A 20598-nucleotide genomic window follows, 5' to 3' on the forward strand; every position below is an offset into this window, starting at 1 on the left:
TTCCCCAACTTTCCCCGGGGCCGTTTATGGGGGATATCATCCCTCCCCTATCCTGATCTCATTAATGCCTGCGTTGGGGGTCAGGGGTGGGTAGAGGGGCGAAGGGCCTAGCACCCCATATAGGAAGGCTATCTGGCCACTCACGCTGCCTCTCCGGTCTTCAGCTTCTTGCTGTGGCTGTGTTTAGTTCTAATGGACACTGGGTTCCTGCAATCGATCAACGGTACTGGAATGTTTACTACATGCAGAGCACTAACCTAAGTGCTTGGGGAGAGTACAGTGCAGTGGAATTAGCAGGTGTGTTCCCTGTAGCCCAGACTCACCACCACAGCACACTTGTCCCCACTTGTGTGCTCATTGTGGTGTCTCCTTCCTTGAGACTGTTAGGCATGTCTTACATATTGTAACATAGTTCCTTTTCAATAGTCTAGGTCCAGCATCAGTTTATTGGAGGGTCCCAGCTGATACAAGTGAGAGAAAGAGCTAAGTATATGTACCTAATTTCATATACTTCATATGGGGTGAATGCTTCATTTCTTGGGGGGTGGGATTAAGTGCATGGGTGAGTTGGAAGGGAAAATAAAGTGTGTTTGTGTGTGTGTGTGTGTGTGTGTGTGTGCATGCGCGTGTCCGTCTGTTCGTCCATCCTATTCTCACGTGGAGTTCGGTAGCATCCAACCTGCATCTTTGCAGGGAACATAGAAGGGTTTGGTACAGAGTACTGCAAGCCTTCCCACTCCACTGTTTAGTCTGCCACTGGAGACTTGTCCTTTAAGTCCAGGCCTCTCCCAACCTGGGAGTATGGAGATTCAATGGCAGGGGTAGGGAAGGTGGAGAATCCAGGCTATCTTTGGCTGTTCTCTCACACCTACTGAAAACCAGGTTGACTTGTGGGGTATTGGAGGAATGTCTCTGTTACAGAAACTGCATCATTTGCATCTCTACTCATTTCCTTCTCAACTTGCAGGAGCACCATCAGACCTATCCCTCCATGAAGCACTGCTGGGGGAAATCTCGGCAATAGGACCACCTCAACAATATAACCGGTGAGAAGTAATTTAACTTGGTCTGTCATCTGCTCAGCAACAGTGATTCCCCTCTCTCACTGACTCCCATGCCTATTTCCTTGACCATCTATTGTAGACTTAATTCCTACCTTGAGCCCCCAGGGACCACAACCCCTTCCTTCTCAAAGGATGCAACTTCCAGGGCTTAATAATTTACTCTGCATAACCAATACTTTGCTATCAGAGACTTGAGCCACTGGATTTGCCTTGTCTCCAAATATTCCTCAACCACTCCACAACCACCGTCATCCTTCCCAGCTACATGTTCTCCTTCGGGTCCGATGCGCCCCCCCATCTGACTGGAACTATTTCCCCTGCTCCGTCTGGCCCTATCGTCCTTCTCTGTAAGGTCTCTCCTTCTCTATCTGGTAGTATCACCCCTTCTGTGTCTGGTTCTGCCCCCCTTCTCTGTCTGGCTCTGCAGTTTGGCTCCCTCCGGACCCGCCCCCCCCCCCGGCTCCCTGCGGGACCCCCCCCGCTTTCTCTGGATCCCTACCCCTGCTCTCTCTGGACCGGACCACCCCTGCTCTCTGGACCGCCCCCCCAGCTCTCTCTGGACCGCCCCTCCCCAGATCACTGGGCCGCCCTCCCCCGAGCTCTCTCTGGACCGGCCCCCCGCTCTATCTGGACCGCCCTCCCCCCCACCCCCCCCGCTGTCTGGAAGTATTCCCCCACCGACTTTTGTCTGTAACTATTCCCGCCTTGCTCCGTCTGGAAATATCCCCCCCCCTCACCCCCCGACCTTTGCTCTGCCTGGACCTATCCCCCCCCTGCTCCCTCTAGTCCTGTTGTCCTTCTCTCTAAGGTCCTATCTCTCCTTCTTTATCTGGTCCTATCACCCTTTCTCTTTCTGGTTCTGCCCCCCTTCTCTGTCTGGCTGTGTAAACTTGCTCCCTCCGGACCTGCCCCCGCCTGCTCCCTCTGTACTTGCCCACCCACCCTGCTCTCTTGGGACCCGTGGTCTCTCTGGACCGCCACCCCCACCCCCTATCTTTCTGGAAGTATTTTCCCCTCCACACCCGCTCTGTCTGGAACTATTCCCCCCGCCTTGCTCAGTCTGGAACTATTCCCCCCGCCTTGCTCGGTCTGGAACTATTCCCCCCGCCTTGCTTTGCTCAGTCTGGAACTACTCCCCCCGCCTTGCTCGGTCTGAAGTTATCTCCCCCCGCCCCCCCCCCCGCCTTGCTCGGTCTGGAACTATCGCCCCCCTGCCTTGCTCGGTCTGGAACTATCCCCCCCCCCCCACCGCCTTGCTCGGTCTGGAACTATTCCCCCCCCGCCTTGCTCGGTCTGGAACTATTCCCCCCCGCCTTGCTCGGTCTGGAACTATTCCCCCCTGCCTTGCTCGGTCTGGAACTATTCCACCAACCCGCCTTGCTCGGTCTGGAACTATTCCACCAACCCGCCTTGCTCGGTCTGGAACTATTCCACCAACCCGCCTTGCTCGGTCTGGAACTATTCCACCAACCCGCCTTGCTCGGTCTGGAACTATTCCACCAACCCGCCTTGCTCGGTCTGGAACTATTCCACCAACCCGCCTTGCTCGGTCTGGAACTATTCCACCAACCCGCCTTGCTCGGTCTGGAACTATTCCACCAACCCGCCTTGCTCGGTCTGGAACTGGAACTATTCCACCAACCCGCCTTGCTCGGTCTGGAACTATCCCCACCTTGCTCAGTCTGGAACTATCCCCCACCTCTGGAACTATTCCCCCCCCCCCCCCCCACCTTGCTCGGTGTGGAACTATTTCCCCCCCCCCCCCCCCCGCCTTGCTCCGTCTGGAACTATTCCACCAACCCGCCTTGCTCGGTCTGGAACTATTCCTCCCCCCACCCTTTGCTCGGTCTGGAACTATTCCTCCCCCCACCCCCTTTGCTCGGTCTGGAACTATTCTCCCCCCCCTTTGCTCGGTCTGGAACCATTTCCCCCCCCCTCGCTCGGTCTGGAACCATTTCTCCTCCCTTGGTCTGGAACTATTTTCCCCCCCACCTTGCTCGGTCTGGAACTATTTCCCCCCTTTGCTCGGTCTGGAACTATTCCCCCCCCCCCCGCTCGGTCTGGAACTATTTCCCCCCCGTGCTCGGTCTGGAACTATTTCCCCACCCCCCATGCTCGGTCTGGAACTATTCCCCCCCCCCCCCCCCGCTTGGTCTGGAACTATTCCCCCCCTTTGCTCGGTCTGGAACTATTCTCCCCCGCTTTGCTCGGTCTGGAACTATTCTCCCCCCCTTTGCTCGGTCTGGAACTATTCTCCCCCCCCTTTGCTCGGTCTGGAACTATTCTCCCCCCCTTTGCTCGGTCTGGAACTATTCTCCCCCCCCTTTGCTCGGTCTGGAACTATTCCCTGCCCTTTGCTCGGTCTGGAACTATTCCCCCCCCCCCCCTTTTGCTCGGTCTGGAACTATTCCCCCCCCCCCCCCCTTTTGCTCGGTCTGGAACCATCTCCTCTGTTCCCTCTAGTCCTTTTGGCCTTCTCTGTAAGGTCCTATCTCTCCTCCATCTGGTCCTGTCACCCCTTTTCTGTCTGGTTCAGCCCCCTTTGTCTGGCTCTGCAGCCCACTCTCTCTGGACCTCCCCCCCCCAACTGTTACTGGACCGTCCCCCCGCAGCTCTTTCTGGAAGTATTTCCACGCCATCCCCCCATTCTGTCCGGAAGTATTCTCGCCTTGGTCCGTCTGGAAGTATTTCTCCACCCCACCCCCCCACCCCGTTCTGTCTGGAACTATTCCCGCCTTGCTCCGTCTGGAAGTATTCCCCGCCTTTGCTTTGTCTGGACCTATCCCCACTCTTCTGTATGGACCTATTCCCCCTGCTCCCTCTAGTCCTATTGTCATTCTCTGTAAGGTCCTTCTCTAACTGGTCCTATCACCCATTCTCTGTCTGGCTGTGCCACCCTTCTCTGTCTGGCTCTGCAGCCCGGCTCTCTCCGGACCCACCCCCACTGCTCCGTCCGGACATGCCCCGCCTGCTCTCTCTGGACCGCCCCCCCGCTCTTTTTGGAAGTATCCCCCCTCCTCCCCCATTCTGTCTGGAACTATTCCCCACCCCCGCTCCGTCTGGACATATCCCCAGTGTTTGTATGGACCTATGCTCCTTGCTCCCTTTATACCTATTGTCCTTCTCTGTAAGGTCCTTCTCTACCTGGTTCTATCACCCCGTTTCTGTCTGGCTCTGCCCCCTTCTCTCTTTAGTTCTGCAGCCCAACTCTCTTTGGACTTGCCCCCCATGCTCTCTCCGGACTTGCCCCCCCGCTCCCTCCGGACCTGCCTCCCCCTGCTCCCTCAGGACCTCCTCCGCCCCCCCAACCCCGCTCCCTCCAGACTTGCCCCCGCTCGCTCTCTCCAGACTCGGTCTGGAACTATTCCCGCCTTGCTCGGTCTGGAACTATTCCCGCCATGCTCGGTCTGGAACTATTCCCTAGACGTAGCTGGGGGACAGCAATTGTGGGGGGGGGTGGTTAGCACTAGGCAGAGCATGGGGGGGATAGTGCTAGGCGGGGTCGAGTGGGCGACAGCCATTAGTGGGGTGTGGGGCGACAGCCCTCGGCAGGGGGTGGGGGCGACAGCACCAGGCAGGGACACTACAGCCCTAGGCGGGGCGGGGGGCCACAGCACTAGGCCGGGCAGTGGGGGACAGCACTAGGCAGAGTTGGGGGATCGCACTAGATGAAGCAGGGGGATAGCACTAGGCAGGGTGGGGGTGACAGCCCCAGGCGGGGTGGGGACCACAGCCCTAGGCAGGGCAGGAGGGATAGCACTAGATGGAGTGGGGGAATAGCACAAGACGGAGCAGGGGGATAACACTAGGCAGAGCGGGGGTAATAGCACTAGGCGGGGCTGGGGGGCCACAGCCCTAGGCGGGGCGGGGCCGACAGACCAGGGCGGGGTCGACAGACTTAGGCGGGGCAGAAGGCGACAGACCTAGGCGGAGCAGGGTGGGATAGCAGTAGGTGGAGCTGGGGGGCGACAGAACTAAGCGGGGCTGGGGGCAACAGCAGTAGGGAGGGCAGGGGGATAGCACTAGGCGGGGGGGATAGAACTAGGTGTGGGGGGATAGCAATAGGCAGAGCCGGGGGGGATAGCCCTAGGCGGGGGGCAACAGCCCTAGGCGGGGTAGAGGGCATAGCACTAGGCAGAGCAGGGGGGGATAGCACTAGGCGGGGCGGGGGGCAACAGCCCGAGGCGGGGTAGGGGGGATAGCACTAGGCAGAGGGTGGGGGATAGCTCTAGGATAATAATGATGGCATTTATCAAGCGCTTACCATGTGCAAAGCACTGTTCTAAGGGCTGGGGAATTTACAAGGTGATCAGGCCCACGTGGCGCTCACGGTCTTAATCCCCATTTTACAGAGGAGGTAACTGAGGCCCAGGGAAGTGAAGTGACTTGCCCAAAGTCACACAGCTGACAAGTGGCAGAGCCGGCATTTGAAACGAAGACCTCTGACTTCAAAGCCCGGGCTCTTTCAACTGAGCCAGGCTGCTTCCCTACTTCCCAAGCGCTTAGTACAGTGCTCTGCACACAGTAAGCGCTCAATAAAATTAATGAAGCACTGTGCTAAGAGCTGGGGGTTTACAAGGTGATAAGGTTGCCCCCCGCGGGGCTCACAGTCTTCATCCCCATTTTACAGATGAAACTGAGGCCCAGAGAAGTGAAGTGACTTGCCCAAGGTCACACAGCTGACAAGCAGTGGAGCTGGGATTTGAACCCCTGACCTCTGACTCTGACAAAGCCCGGGCTCTTGCCGCTGAACCACACTGCTTCGTTATACTGTATTATACTATAATATACTATATACTATCCTATTCCCAAGCGCTTAATACAGTGCTCTGCACACAGTAAGCGCTCAATAAATAAATACGATTGAATGAATGAATGAACGATAGTCCCCAAATCATCATCATCATCAATCGTATTTATTGAGCGCTTACTATGTGCAGAGCACTGTACTAAGCGCTTGGGAAGTACAAATTGGCAACATCTAGAGACGGTCCCTACCCAACAACGGGCTCATAGTCTAGAAGGGGGAGACAGACAACAAAACCCCGCCTTGCTCGATCTGGAACTATTCCCCCCACACTTTGCTCTGTCTAGACCCATCCCCACTATTATGTACGGACCTATCCCCCCTGTTCCCTAAGGTCCTATCACCCCTTCTCTGTCTGGTTCTGCCCCCCTTCTCTCTCTGGCTCTGCAGCCTGGCTCTCTCCGGACCGGCCCCCCCACCAGCTCTCTCTGGACCACACACATACCCCCGCTCTCACTGGACAGCCCCCCCTGCCCTCTCTGGACCTCCTCCCCTGCTCTCTCTGGACCCCTCCATCCTTCCCCGGCTCTCTCTGGGCCCCCCTTCTCCCCTCGCCCGGGCTCTAACGGCGCGTGCGCAGCGTTCTCCATGGCTGGGACGCCCTGCCCCCCGCTGGCCCGGGCCGCGCATGCGCCGAGGCCTCCAGGGCGGGGCCCCCCTCCTCCCCTCGTCGAGACTCCGACTGCGCATGCTCCCAGCTCCTCCTTGCCCCCTCCAGACTTCGAACGCGCATGCGCCGAGCTCCCTCCCTTCTCCCCCCTCGCGGGCTTCGGCTGCGCATGCGCTGAGGTCTCCTGGGCGGGGCCCCCTTCACCTATTTCCCCCCCCCCGCCCCCCGGCGCGCTCCGACTGCGCATGCTCCGCGCTCTGCAGGGCGGGTCCCCCTTCTCCCCCGTCCGGGCTCCGACTGCGCATGCGCCGAGGCCTCCAGGACGGCCCTCTCCCCCTCCCCGGGGTGTACATGCTCGCCCTCACATTCTTAACCCCCATTTTACAGATGAGGGGACTGAGGCCCAGAGAAGTGAAGTGACTTACCCAAAGTCACACAGCTGACAAGTGGTGGAGCCGGGATTTGAACCCGTGACCTCTGACTCCAAGGCCTGTGCTGTTTTCACTGAGCCACGCTGCTTCTCTGCCATGGACATAAGATATGGCCATAAGTGCTGTGAGGCTGGAAGGCGGGAACGAACAAAGGGAGCAAGTCCTGCTACTGCTGTTGGGATTCGGGGCGGTGGCGGCGGTCGCCGCCTGTGGGGCCGCCAGCCCGGGACCCTGCCCGGCCCCGCCGCCGCCCTCCTCCCCCCTACCCCGGGGCCCAAGCAGATCCTCGTGACAGCCCAGCCCGCACCCTCTGCGCCTCTGCCGCTAATCTCTTAACTGTGCCTCGTTCTCGCCTGTCCCGCCGTCGACCCCCGGGCCTCGTCATCCCCCTGGCCTGGAATGCCCTCCCTCCGCACATCCGCCAAGCTAGCTGTGCTTCCTCCCTTCAAAGCCCTACTGAGAGCTCACCTCCTCCAGGAGGCCTTCCCAGAATGAGCGCACTCCTTCCTCTCCCCTTCCTCCCTCTCCCCCCGCCTTACCTCCTTCCTCTCCCCACACCACCTGTATATATGTATATATGTTTGTACGTATTTTTATTACTCTATTTATTTTCTTTGTACGTATTTGTTCTATTTACTTTATTTTGTTAATATGTTTTGTTTTGTTGTCTGTCTCCCCCTTCTAGACTGCGAGCCCGCTTTTGGGTAGGGACCGTCTCTATATGTTGCCAACTTGGACTGCCCAAGCGCTTAGTACAGTGCTCTGCACACAGTAAGCGCTCAACAAATACGATTGAGTGAATGAATGAATGAATGAAAGGAGGGCTTAGTCAGGGAAGGCCTCCTGGAGGAGTGTCCCGAGGTGACCCTTGGGTACCGGTCATCTCAAGGTCAAAAGCTATCTCGTGACCACCTGAGCCAGCAGGCGGAACTCGGAAGTAAGGGTGGGATACCGCCCCCACGACCAAACCTGCTAGATTGACAGCCCAAGCTGGGAATACAGAAGGTGTCCCTCGCCCCTGTGCCAGTCAAATTAGGTATGGAGGAGGGGGGAGGGCAGAGATTGGATAGACTGAGGCCGGAAGCTGGAATGGCCTAGGGGCACAGGCAATAAATACCTGTCGCCTCTGACCTTCGGGGTCAGAGCACCAGGACACGCAGCAGCAGGAGCAGCCGCTGCCGCAGCAGCCCACGTGTCTCACCCTGCCCCGAAGGCCAGATGCCCGCTCTACAACCAGAACCAACACACTGAGGCAAGGGCCGCGGGACGGGTGAGTGTCTCGTGGGTGGACCCCAGGTACCCCGCTGCTGATGGGAATCATGAGTGGATTTCTCCCATGTAGGGAGAGCACATTGTGAGAGCTAGCCGCCCACCACGTGCGCGGGTAATGTAATGAATTCTTCCCATGTGGTAAAGTAAGTGGATTTTTCCCAAGTGGGAAGTGCACATGGGTGAGAGCTAGCCGCCTTACTCACACGTGATTAACGTATGATTGTGTTCCTCCCGTGTAGGGAACCCCTAATATTGCTAATTGATTATATTCCTCCCAAAAGGGAAGTTCAATCCATTGCGCCTAAACAGTTACATAAATTCAATTCACCTCGCGGAATAAATTTTATATAAAACTTAGGCTTTCCATCCCCGGCCTCTCTGTCTCTCTCTTTCTCTCTCGCCTCGCCGATCACTGAACGAACCCGTCCCTGGACGACGGGTGACAAGGAGATGGACCTTCAGAAAGGCTTTAAAGAGAGCGAGAGTCATTGTATGTTGGATTTGAGGAGGGAGGGCGTTCTGGGCCAGAGGCAGGATGTGGGCAAGAGGTGGGCGGCGAGATGTATTAGATGGAGGTACAGCGAGAAGATTGGAATTAGAGGAGCCAAGTGTGCGGGCTGGATTAGAGTAGGAGAGGAACCAGGTGTGGTCAGAGGGGGAGAGGGGATGGACGGCTTCAAAGCCGATCGTGAGGAGTTTTTGCTTGCTGTGGAGGTAGATGGGCAACCCCTGGAGTTTCTTGAGGAATGGGGAAACAGGGCCTTCCCAGACTGAGCCCCTTCCTTCCTCTCCCTCTCGTCCCCCTCTCCATCCCCCTCATCTTACCTCCTTCCCTTCTCCACAGCACCTGTATATATGTATATATGTTTGTACATATTTATTACTCTATTTATTTTACTTGTACCTATCTATTCTATTTATTTTGTTAGTATGTCTGGTTTTGTTCTCTGTCTCCCCCTTCTAGACTGTGAGCCCACTGTTGGGTAGGGACTGTCTCTATATGTTGCCAGCTTGTACTTCCCAAGCGCTTAGTACAGTGCTCTGCACACAGTAAGCGCTCAATAAATACGATTGATTCATTGATTTGCTTTTACCATTTACTAATTTAGCGAAATTTAAGGCAATGGCATTTCAGATATGACTAAATCACCACCCCTCCAGTTGTTCCTAGGCTGGGAGAACATGGCAAATTCACTCCCAGTTCATTCCTAATTACCGCCATTGTAGTTTCTAGGGGGAGGTGCCTTAGATTGAGGAAGGCAGCCATTCACTAAGAGAAGGCAACCCTTTGCTGGAGGGAGGTGCCTTCCCTCAAAGGAATTACCTTTTGATCTCCCATCTGATAGCTCTCGCCCTGAAGGCAAAGCGGTTAAGTTTCCTATCCCCATGCTTCAGCTTGCAAGTTTCTTGAGTAACTGGGTGCTCAGGTGACGGGAAGGGTCCCCCGTTTCCCAGTAACCCCAATTATGGAATTATTTCCTGTAATTGATGGTTGGCCTCCTTGCCAAGCATCCTTCCTCATCATAGATACCCGGGCCCTGGTGTCTAGCGGTAAGGAGACTTTCCGACGATCATTTACTAGGACGGTCGTATGCGGGGGGGCGAGGGGGGTAGCCGGGTTGCGAGAGGGCCGCGGCCGCCGTCCAACGGCCGGGCCCACCGGATTCCCCTTCTAATTTCCCCGCTCCGTGGTGGTAGGGGCCGTTGGTCTACCTTCCTGAGTGAGCAGCTTCAGGATATGTGTGGGCAGCCCATCCAGCTCGTCCATAGGAAATCCCCGCTCCCTTAACTCCCTCCATATGATCACCCGTTCTCCTGGGCCCGACCTTCCTGAGCCGACCCGTTGTGGGGGTCGGTGGGTATCCCTTTTACTATTCGTTGGAACCGGCTTTGCCCTTCTGAACCCCAGGCCTTTCCTAATCATGGCTGCTACACGCCGGGTAATCGGCATCTTAGGGGACTGGAATAGGGACCAGTCACTATTGACCACATTGGCCAAAGTGCTCCAGGTTTGTACCCCAGTGTCCCTATCCCTCAAACGGTGGGCCAGCCCACGCTCTGGCCCTGGGGGTGCACCCATTACTATTGCACGAAGTAGGCCCTTTTGGGTGAGGAGGGACCAGGGGCTTGGTTCCTGAGTTTTTTCCCTCTCATCCACAAGTTGTTCAATTCCAAGCACCGGCAGATGCTGGTTTAGTGTAGCTGGGTCGGTCCAGCAGAGGGTGCCGGCCCTTCCCTGTTCATTTCGGGGGACTGTCCGAGCCCATGTACCGCGAGGGTCCAGGAGGGTACGACCTTGAGTGTGAGTGTGGGTCACATCCACCCCTGGGCCCAAATCGAGGCGGCTGCTTTCATTTGGGCTGAGGTCCATCTGGGCTGCCGCTCCCTTCCATACCCTGGCCAGCCAGCCTATCACCGGGTCCCCGGGGTCCCGGGAAAACTCCTTAGAGAGCTGCCTGAGTTCAGTGGCTGTGAAGTGAGTAGTTTGGGTGGTGACCTTTCCCTCGGGATTCTGCTTTTCCTTGATAGTAGGATAGAGGGGCTTGGGCTGCCCCTCTGGGTTCTGCGGGGGCACCTCCTAATCCCAAGGGGAACAGGCTGGTTCCAGTTGTGGTAGAGGATCGGGACCCCCCTTTTCCTCCCCAGAGGACTTCTTCCCACCCAGCTCCGAGTACATGACCTGCTTGATCTCCTGCTCAGTTACGGGAAGTTTCCTCTGTGCTTCTAACTCCTTAGCCACCCGGGGTGCCAATTTCTGCTCTAAAAGTATCGCCTGCTGCATTTTTACCTCGGCCGCTGTCTGCAGTAAGAGGCATTTCATCTCATGTTCCTTTAGTTTTGCCTCTAGGGCGGCCCTCTCCTGCCGCCACCGCCGGCGGTCCTGGGCGGCGGCCTGAAGCGCCGTTGCTAGGAGACCGAGGAGGGCGGTCTTTCCATTCTTTTTCCTGATTTGGGTAGCCTCCCACCAATCACAAAATTCCCTCACCAGATTGGCCGGATCTTCCCAGTGCTCCTCCACCCAGTGGCTGTCCCGTCTTGGGGGTATCCACCCCTGACCCGCGAGGAATTCAAAAAGCCCTCTCGGCTCTCTGTCGCCTATCGCCGATCCCATCCCCGTCGCCATTTATGTCACCCGTCGTCTGGGGACGGGTTCGTTCAGTGATCGGTGAGGCGAGGGAGAGAGAGGCCGGGGACGGAAAGCCTGAGTTTTATATTAAAATTTATTCCGCGAGGTAAATAGAATTTATGTAATTGTTTAGGCGCAATGGATTGAACTTCCCTTTCGGGAGGAATATAATCAATTAGCAATATTAGAGCTTCCCTAGAGGCAGGGGAGTTCAGGTGCAGTGCTGAGAAGTAGGGGGGACCAAGGCAGGGAGGCAGAGGGGGACCAGGGCCTGGAGGCAGAGGGGTGCCTGGACTGGGAAATGGGGACCAGGGCCGGGAGGCAGAGGGGCACAGGTGCTGGGAAGTCGGGGGCACCAGGGCAGGGAGGCAGAGGGGTACCTGGACTGGGAAATGGGGACCAGGGCTAGCAGTAAAGGCGACCCAGGCCCGGGACCGAGAGAGCGGCCAGGGCCTGGAGGTAAAGGGAGACCAGGGCTGGCAGGCACAGGGGAAACAGGGCTGTCAGGCACAGGAGGACCAGGGCCCGGAGGCAGAGGGGCACCAGGGCCAGGATGCTGAAGTGTTCCTGGGCCAGGAGGCAGAGGGGTTCCTGGGCCAGAAGACAGGGGGACCAGGGATGCGAGGTAGAGGGGTCCCACGGCCAGTATGGAGAGAGACCCAAGGGCCTGAGGGTAGAGAGAGACCAGGACCAGGAGAAACAGAGAGACCAGGGCCAAGAGGCAGAGCGGGATCAGGGCCAGGAGTCAGGCCAGGAGGCAGAGGGGTACCTGGGCTGGGTTATAGGGGGACCAGGGCCGAGGGGGGGAGGGGGCTAGGGCCAGGAGGCAGAGATGGACCAGGGTGGCGAAGCAGAGGGGAACCAGGGCCAAGAGGCAGAGGGGGACTACGGCCGGCAGGCAGAGGTATACCTGCACTGGGAAACAGGGGGACCAGGGCAGGGAGGTAGAAGGGTACCTAGGCCAGGAGAATGCTAGCCAGGGCAGGGAGGCAGAGGGGTCACAGGGCCAAGAGGCAGGGGGGCACCTGGGCCGGTAGAGAAGGTACCAGGGCCGGGAGGAAGAGGGGGACGAGGGGCAGGAGGCAGAGAGGTACATGGGCCAGAAGGCAAAGCGGGAACGGGGCCGAGAAGCAGTGGGGGACCAGGGCCTGGAGGCAGAGGGGGACCAGGGCCAGAAGACAGAGGGGTACCAGGGCCAAGAGACGGGGGACCACGGTCAGGAGGCAGAGGGGGACTAGGGCCGGGAGGCAGAGGGGGACCAGGGTAGGGAAGCTGCGGGGTACCTGGGCCGGGAGGCAGAGGGGTACAGGTGCTGAGAAGCAGGGAGGACCAGGTCAGAGAGGCAGAGGGGCACCAGGGCCAGGAGGCAGAGGTGTACCTGGACTAGGAAATGGAGACCAGGGACAGGAGGTAGAGGGGTACTTGGGCCGGGAGACAGGAGGACCACGGCCAGAATGTATAGGGGACCCAGTGCCGGGAACAAGAGAGGGACCAGGGCCTGGAGGTAGAGGGTGACCAGGGCGGAAAGACAGGGAGGGACCAGGGCCGGGAGGCAGAGGGGGAGCAGGGCCAGGTGGCAGAGGGGTACCGGATCCGGAGACAGGGGGCCAGGGTCTGAAGGTAGAGGGGACTCAGGGCCGGGACGGAGAGAAGGGCCAGGGGTAGAGGGAGTCGAGGGCCGGCAGGCACAGGGGGACCTGAGCTGGTAGGCAGAGGGACCAGGTCCGGGGGAAAGATGGGGACCAAGGCAGGGAGGTAGAGGGGAACTAGGGCCGGAGGGAGAAGGGGACCAGAGCCGGAAGGTCGGGGGGCGGGAGGCGGGGACCAGGGATGAAAGGCCGGGGGGGGAAAGAGCCGGAAGGAAGAGAAGGACCAGGGCCGGGTGCCAGAGTGGGACCAGGACCAGGAGGCAGAGGGGTACCTGGGCAAGTAGGCAGCGGGGGACCAGGGCCGGGAGGCAGAGGTATACCTGGGCCGGGAGACATTGGTACCAGGGCCGGAAAGTAAAGGGGACCCAGGGCAGGGACGGAGAGAGACCCAAGGGCCTGGAGGTAGAGGGAGACCAGGGCAGGGAGGCACAGAGGAGCCAGGGCCGGGTGGCAGAGGGGGAGCAGGGCAGGGTGGCAGAAGGGGACCAGGGCTAGGAGGTATAAGGGTACCTGTGCCGGGAGACGGGGTACCAGGGCCGGAAGGCAGAGGGGGACCTGGGTCGGTAGACGGGGGACCAGGTCCGGGTAGCAGAGGGGTACCTGTTCCGGGAACAGAAGGACCAGGGCCAGGAGGAAGAGGGGTACGTGGCCCGGGATACAGGGGGACCAGGGCCGGGAGGCAGAGTGGTATCTGGGCCGGGAGATAGGGGACTAGGGTCGGGAGGCAGAGGGGGACCTCGGTATGGAGACAGGGGGACCAGGGCCAGGATGCAGAGCGGTACCCGGGTCTGGAGACAGGGGGACCAGGGCCAGGAGGTAGAGGGGACCCAGGGCCGGGATGGAGAGAGACCCAAGGGCCTGGAGGTAGAAGGAGACCAGGGCCGGGAGGCAGAGGTGGACCATGGCAGGGCGGTGGAGGGGGACTAGGGCCAGGAGGCATGGGATACTGTCCCGAGGCGACCCTGGAGTACCGGCCATCTCAAGGTCAAAGGCTATCTCGTGACCACCTGAACCAGCAGGCAGAACTCAGAAGTGAGGGTGGGATACCGCCCCCACGATCAAATCTGCCAGATTGACAGCCCAAGCCGGGAATACAGAAGGTGTCCCTCGCCCCTGTGCCAATCAAATTAGGTATGGAGGAGGGGGGAGGGCAGAGATTGGATAGACTGTGGCCGGAAGCTGGAATGGCCTAGGGGCACAGGCAATAAATACCTGTTGCCTCTGACCTTTGGGGTCAGAATAGCAGGACACGCAACAGCAGGAGGAGCAGCTGCCGCAGCAACAGCAGCAGCAGTAGCCCACGTGTCTCTCTGCCCAGAAGGCCAGATGCCCGCTCTACAACCGGAACCAACACACTGAGGCAAGGGTCACAGGACGGGTGAGTGTCTCGTGGGTGGGACCCAGGTACCCCGCTGCTGATGGGAATCGTGAGTGGATTCCTCCCATGTAGGGAGAGCACATTGTGAGAGCTAGCCGCCCACCACGTGCGCGGGTAATGTAATGAATTCTTCCCATTTGGGAAAGTAAGTGGATTCTTCCTGAGTGGGAAATGCACATGGGTAAGAGCTAGCCGCCTCCCCCACGCGTGATTATGTATGATTGTGTTCCTCCCGTGTAGGGAAGCTCTAATATTGCTAATTGACTATATTCCTCCTGAAAGGGAAGTTCAATCCACTGGGCCTAAACAATTACATAAATTCAATTCGCCTCGTGGAATAAATTTTATATAAAACTCAGGCTTTCCGTCCCCGGCCTCTCTCTCTCTCTCGCCTTGCCGATCACTGAACGAACCCATCCCCGGACGACGGGTGACATAAATGGAGACGAGGATGGGATCGGCGATAGGTGACAGAGAGCCGAGGGGGCTTTTTGAATTCCTCGAGGATCAGGGATGGAAAACCCCAAGATGGGACAGCCGCTGGGTGGAGGCGCACTGGGAGGATCCGGCCAATCTGGTGAGGGAATTTTGTGATTGGTGGGAGGCTACCCATATCAGGAAATAGAAAAGAAAGACCACCCTCCTCGGTCTCCTAGCAACGGCACTGCAGGCCGCTGCCCAGGACTGCAGGCAGTGGCGGCAGTAGAGGGTCACCTTAGAGGGAAAACTAAAGGAACGTGAGACGAAATGCCTCTTGCTGCAGACAGCGGCCGAGGTAAAAATGCAGCAGGCGATACTTTTAGAGCAGAAATTGGCACCCCGGGTGGCTAAGGAGTTAGAAGAACAGAGGAAACTTCCCAAACTGAGCAGGAGATCAAGCGGATCATGTACTCCGAGCTGGGTGGGAAGAATTCCTCCGGGGAGGAGAAGGGGGATCCCGATCCTCTACTACAACTGGAACCAGCCTCTTCCCCTTGGGATTGGGAGGTGCCCCCGCAGAACCCCGAGGGGCAGCCCAAGCCCCTCTATCCTATTATCAAGGAAAAGCGGAATCCTGACGGAAAGGTCACCACCCAAACTACTCACTTCACAGCCACTGAACTCAGGCAGCTCTCTAAGGAGTTTTCCCGGGACCCCGGGGAGCCGGTGATAGGCTGGCTGGCCAGGGTATGGAAGGAAGTGGCAGCCCAGGTGGACCTCAGCCCAAATGAAAGCAGCTGCCTCGATTTGGGCCCAGAGGTGGATGTGACCCACACTCACACTCAAGGTCGTACCTGATGGGGGCCCCCTCATGCACCACGGAAAGGTTGCAGATATTGTTTGAATGTACGTGGTTCTGTTGCCATATCTGGTATGGGCCTTAGACCCTGCAGCACACTGGCTGGGTCCAGGAACCAAGCCAAATAAGGAAGTAGACTCGGCCCAGCTCTGTACCAAATCTGCACCAATCCAGTCCCCACTGTTTTCTAATCTACCAATCACTGTGATCAGCAACAGCGGTATATAAGCCCGCTGAATCGGGCACTCGGGGCCTTTTCCCTTAAGGGAATGAGCCTGCCGGGTGCGTTACCCCCTATTCGGTCTTCGGCCTTACCAATAAAACTTTATTAAAACTTTCGGCAGTCACATGCTGTCTGACTAATTCTTTAGTCGCCCGGCAACTTGGTGGCCATCCGGAACAACCGCCGCCATCATTTTGGTGGCCCATATGGGGAGATCCAGTAGATGTGACTGCTGCCGTCTTAGCTGACCACAGCACAGCCTGAAGCCATCGGAGTGGTGAGTTCTTTTTTTGAATTGTCCTTGTCTGTTCTCGCGGAGGCACCCTCTAGTTCCCAGGTACACTAGGGGGACAGGAGGACCGACCGGATCTGTCCGGGAAAAGGACCTCTCGTCAGGAGGCGGTCCGGGAAAAGGACCTCTAGTCAGGAGGCGTTCCGGGAAAAGGACCTCTCATCAGGTGGCGGTCCGGGGAAGGGACCTCTCATCAGGGGACGCCTTGAGTTGGAGGGACCACAGCTTGGGCAAGTGGGATGCCACGCGGCGCTCGGGCATAACTCGAGGCAGGCACATAGCCAGAATTGTTCTTGTCTGCTCTCGAGGAGGCACCCTCTAGTGCCCGTGTACACTAGGGGGGAAGGAAGGTCGACCGGGTCAGTCTGGAAAAGGACCTCTCGTCAGGAGGCGGTCTGGGAAAAGGACCTCTGGTCAGGAGACGGTCCGGCTATTCCAGCGCCAGTGGGACGCCACGCGGCGTTCGGACATAGCCCGAGACAGACACAGAACCAGAATTGTTCTTGTCTGCTCTCACAGAGGCACCCTGTAGTTCCCAGGTTCACTGGGGGGAAGGAAGGCCGACCGGGTTGGTCATAACCTAAAATAGACACAGAACCTCAAAATAAGAACGTTTTCCACCCATTATGGGACAAATTTTTTCCAGCACCCCGAAAGAGGAACGTTTTTCACCCGTTACGGGACAAGGTTCCTCAATTCCAGGCAACTCCCCATTGGGTTGCCTGCTGAACACTAAGAATAAGGACAAATTTGGTTTGGCCGATTTAAAATGCCAGCAACTGATTTTCTTGTGCACCACAAAATGGCCCCAGTATAAATTAGAGGATCAGGAGGTCTGGCCCGAATATGGGTCCGTAAGTTATAATACTATTCTCCAGCTGGACTTATATTGCAGGCGGTTAGAGAAATGGCCAGAAATCCCGTATGTCCAAGCTTTTATGGCTTTGTCCCAAAGCCCTGAAGGATAAAACTGCCGCAAATGTTTTTCCTGGGCCCCTCCAGGGGGTCCAGCCCTAAGGTCCCATTCCTCAGATATACTGGATGATCCTGTCCTCTGCAGGGCACCCCGGGAGGATGGCTTTCCCCCTCCCTCTGACTGGGAATCTCAGGTACCTTCGGCCCCCCCTCAGCCCCCTGAAGGGATGGGAAACACCACCACTACAGGGCCCAACCCTTTGTTATGTTCTCCTCCATACCAGTCCACCTCCTCACGGGCCCTAAGCCCTTCCAGCACCCGGGGAGGCACATGCTATGCCCCTCCGGAAGGAGGGGAAAGGATACTCCCCTTGAGGGAGGTTGCAGAGGACAGGGGAAAGATAGTGCGGATACAGGCTCCCTTCTCTTTGAGCGAATTGGAAGTGGCATAACGGAAACTGGGACAATATTCTGCGGACCCTGCGCTCTTTCAGGACGAATTCCGGAGCCTGACTTTGCAGTACGACCTGTCATGGGAAGATCTTAATCTGTTGCTTTCCTCCTGCCTGACCGTAGAGGAAAAGAGAGTAGTTTGGGATTATGCTGAAAGGGCGGGGGATGAAGCTGCCGTGAATAGTCATGGGAACTTCCGTGAGCCCACTGGAAGTGATAGCTGTCCCTTGCTCCAAACCAGTTTGGAATTATCAGGGAGACAGTACTGATAGACAGCTCCGGGATCGTATGATTACATGCCTACTGGTGGGCATGGAGAAAGGAATTAGGAAGCAAGTTAACTATGATCGGGTCCGAGCTGTGACCCAGGACTCTACCGAGAACCCCGCTATGTTTAGACTCAGACTGGCGGAGGCGATTTGAACGTACTCCCAGCTTGATCCCGACTCGGTAGAGGGAAGTGTCATTCTGAATATGCATTTTATTAATCAATCAGCTGACGATATCCGCCGAAAATTACAGAAGGAGGAGTTGGGGCCACAAACCCCCACGAATCAGTTGACAGAGGCTGCCTTTAGAGTTTTTAACAACCGTGACCAGGCAGCCCGGGATGAGAAGGACAGCGGGGCTAAAGTGAAGGGCAGAGAGCAGGCCCAGTTACTTGTGGTGGCCCTGATGAAGGGTCAATCTCACCCAGGAAGGTCGCCCGACGTGGCCACGATACTTGTCCGCGGCCCAAGGTCCGGGAAGCCCTGTTTTGTGTGCCACCAGTCTGGCTATTGGGCTCAGAAGTGCCCCCAGGCACGGAGGCCTGGACACAGCTGCCAGCCACCTGGACCGTGCCCCCTCTGCCGGAGACGTGGGCACTGGAAGCGGGACTGCCCACTACTGGCGGCAAGTGCCGACCCGGAGGCTGGCCAGTTCTCGGCTGTTGGCATGTCTAAGTGTCGGGACTGACGGGGCCCAGGGAACGGCCAGGCCCCCACAGGAACCATCTCCATGGCCGAACCCAGGATGAGCGTAGAGGTGTCCGGTAAGATTATAAATTTTCTTATCGATACGAGGGCCACCCATTCTGTCCTTCCCAGTTTTCACGGTCCTACCCATCCATCTGGCGTAAAGGTAGTGGGGATCGACGGCATCTCAAATTCCGGTCGCCAAACTGACCTCCTACCATGTCTATACCAGCAGGAATTGTTTGAACATAGATTCCTTATTATTCCCTCCACCCCCGCACCCTTACTGGGGAAGGATATCATGACCAAGTTGGGATCGTTCTTTTCCTTGGTCTGTCCAGTTGGCATCCTCATTTCCACAGCCAATAGAGTGGACTTACCTGAGTACCTTGTGGAAAAAGTTGACCCCCTCGTTTGGGAAAAATGTCTCCCGGGCCGAGCCAGTCGAGGTGCGCCTAAAGGATCCCTCCGATTTTCCACACCAACGCCAGAGGCACAGGCAGGGATCCAACCAATTATCGAGCGATTTCTTGAACACGGGTTACTTGTGCCATGCCATTCCCCTTGCAACACCCCTGTTCTCCCGGTAAAGAAACCAGATGGGAGCTATCGCTTTGTCCAGGACCTGTGGAGGGTAAATGCAGCTACGATCCTTATACACCCAATAGTCTCGAACCCATACACTCTCCTTGCACAGGTACCGGGGGATACTAACTGGTTCTCGGTAATAGATTTGAAGGATGCCTACTTTTGTATCCCCTTGAGTAAAGGGTCCCAGTATATTTTCGCTTTTGAGTGGACCGGATCAAGGGAAAAGTTGGGATGTCAGTACACCTGGACAGTCCTTCCGCAAGGATTCCGGGATAGCCCTCACCTTTTTGGGGAATGCTTGGGCCGAGATCTCCATGACCTTGAATTACGTGAGAGCGCCCTCATTCAATACGTGGATGATCTCCTCATTTGCAGCCCGACTGAGGAGGGCGCGAAGGAGGACATTGTCCGGACACTTAACCACCTGGCCTGTTGTGGGTACCGAGTCTCCCCTTCGAAATTACAGGTCTGCAAACAAGAGGTTCGATATCTGGGTCATGTATTAAGCCCTTTAGGGAAGACCCTAAGCCCAGGGAGAAAAGACGCTATCCTGCAAATCCCAGCCCCCCAGACCAAGCACCAATTGCGTGCCTATTTAGGAATGACCTGCTGCATCTGGATTCCAAACTACGGGATCCTGGCCAAGCCTCTGTATGATGCCCTTGCTGGCCCAGAGGACGAGCCGCTGCAGTGGGGTGGCGAACAGATGGACACATTTCGAACTCTCAAACGGAAGCTTTCCTTGGCCCCAGCCTTAGCCTTGCCTAACCTAGCCAAGCCCTTGGCCTTATATGTAGATGAGCGGTGACACCACTGTGCCGCGGTTCTAGGTCAATCTTTGGGACCAGACTTTCGGGCGGTAGCATATTTTTCCAAGCGGTTAGATAGTGTCACCTCTGGTTGGCCCGCATGCCTCCGTGCAGTTGCGGCCACAGACGTGTCGGTACAGGAGAGCAGAAAGCTGACTTTAGGCCAACCCCTTACCGTCTGTACCCCACATCGGGTCCTAGCAGTGCTAGGGAATAGGGGAGAGCATTGGCTCACGGGAGACCGCTTGCTGCAATATCAAGCCCTCCTTCTTGACACCCCTGAGGTTATCTTAAAGACCTGTAACTCCTTGAACCCAGCAACCCTTCTCCCTCTTCCGGAAGATGGGAAAGGGGACTGGCCAGCCCCAGTTCATGATTGTCTAAACGAAATTGATGAGAGTTACTCTAGCAGACCAGACCTTAGGGACTTACCCCTTGAAAACGCGGAGGCTAACTGGTTCACGGATGGGTCCAGTTACATGGACCAGGGAGTCCGATATGCAGGGTACGTGGTAGTGAGCCTCCATGAGGTCATCGAGACACAGCCCCTCTCTCCAGGGACCTCTGCACAGAAAGCAGAACTAGTAGCCCTATCTCGAGCTATGGAATTGGGAAAGGGGATGTGTCTTAATATATTTACTGACTCCAAATATGGCTTCCATGTCTTACGTGTTCATGAGACTATTTGGAAACAGCGAGGTCTCCTCACTGCCCGAGGCACCCCTATCAAACATGCAGAGGC

The 20598-nt window shown here is 57.1% G+C and overlaps 1 long non-coding RNA gene across 3 annotated transcripts; it reads left to right on the plus strand.

Annotated features, from left to right (window-relative positions):
- The first annotated feature begins 357 nt into the window (after nucleotides 1–357).
- Nucleotides 358–16027, plus strand: LOC119923695. Of its 3 annotated transcripts, none has more exons than XR_005448936.1 (3): nucleotides 358–470; nucleotides 968–1046; nucleotides 15962–15996. It is a non-coding gene; the product is annotated as an uncharacterized LOC119923695 (long non-coding RNA). The 3 variants fall into 3 exon arrangements; XR_005448935.1 differs by lacking the exon at nucleotides 15962–15996 and adding an exon at nucleotides 6869–6909 and having other exon boundaries at nucleotides 363–470; XR_005448934.1 differs by having other exon boundaries at nucleotides 364–470; nucleotides 15989–16027.
- The last annotated feature ends 4571 nt before the right edge of the window (nucleotides 16028–20598 follow it).

Source organism: Tachyglossus aculeatus, unplaced genomic scaffold (genome assembly GCF_015852505.1).
Source record: "Tachyglossus aculeatus isolate mTacAcu1 unplaced genomic scaffold, mTacAcu1.pri scaffold_219_arrow_ctg1, whole genome shotgun sequence".
Classification (NCBI taxonomy): Eukaryota; Metazoa; Chordata; class Mammalia; order Monotremata; family Tachyglossidae; genus Tachyglossus; species Tachyglossus aculeatus.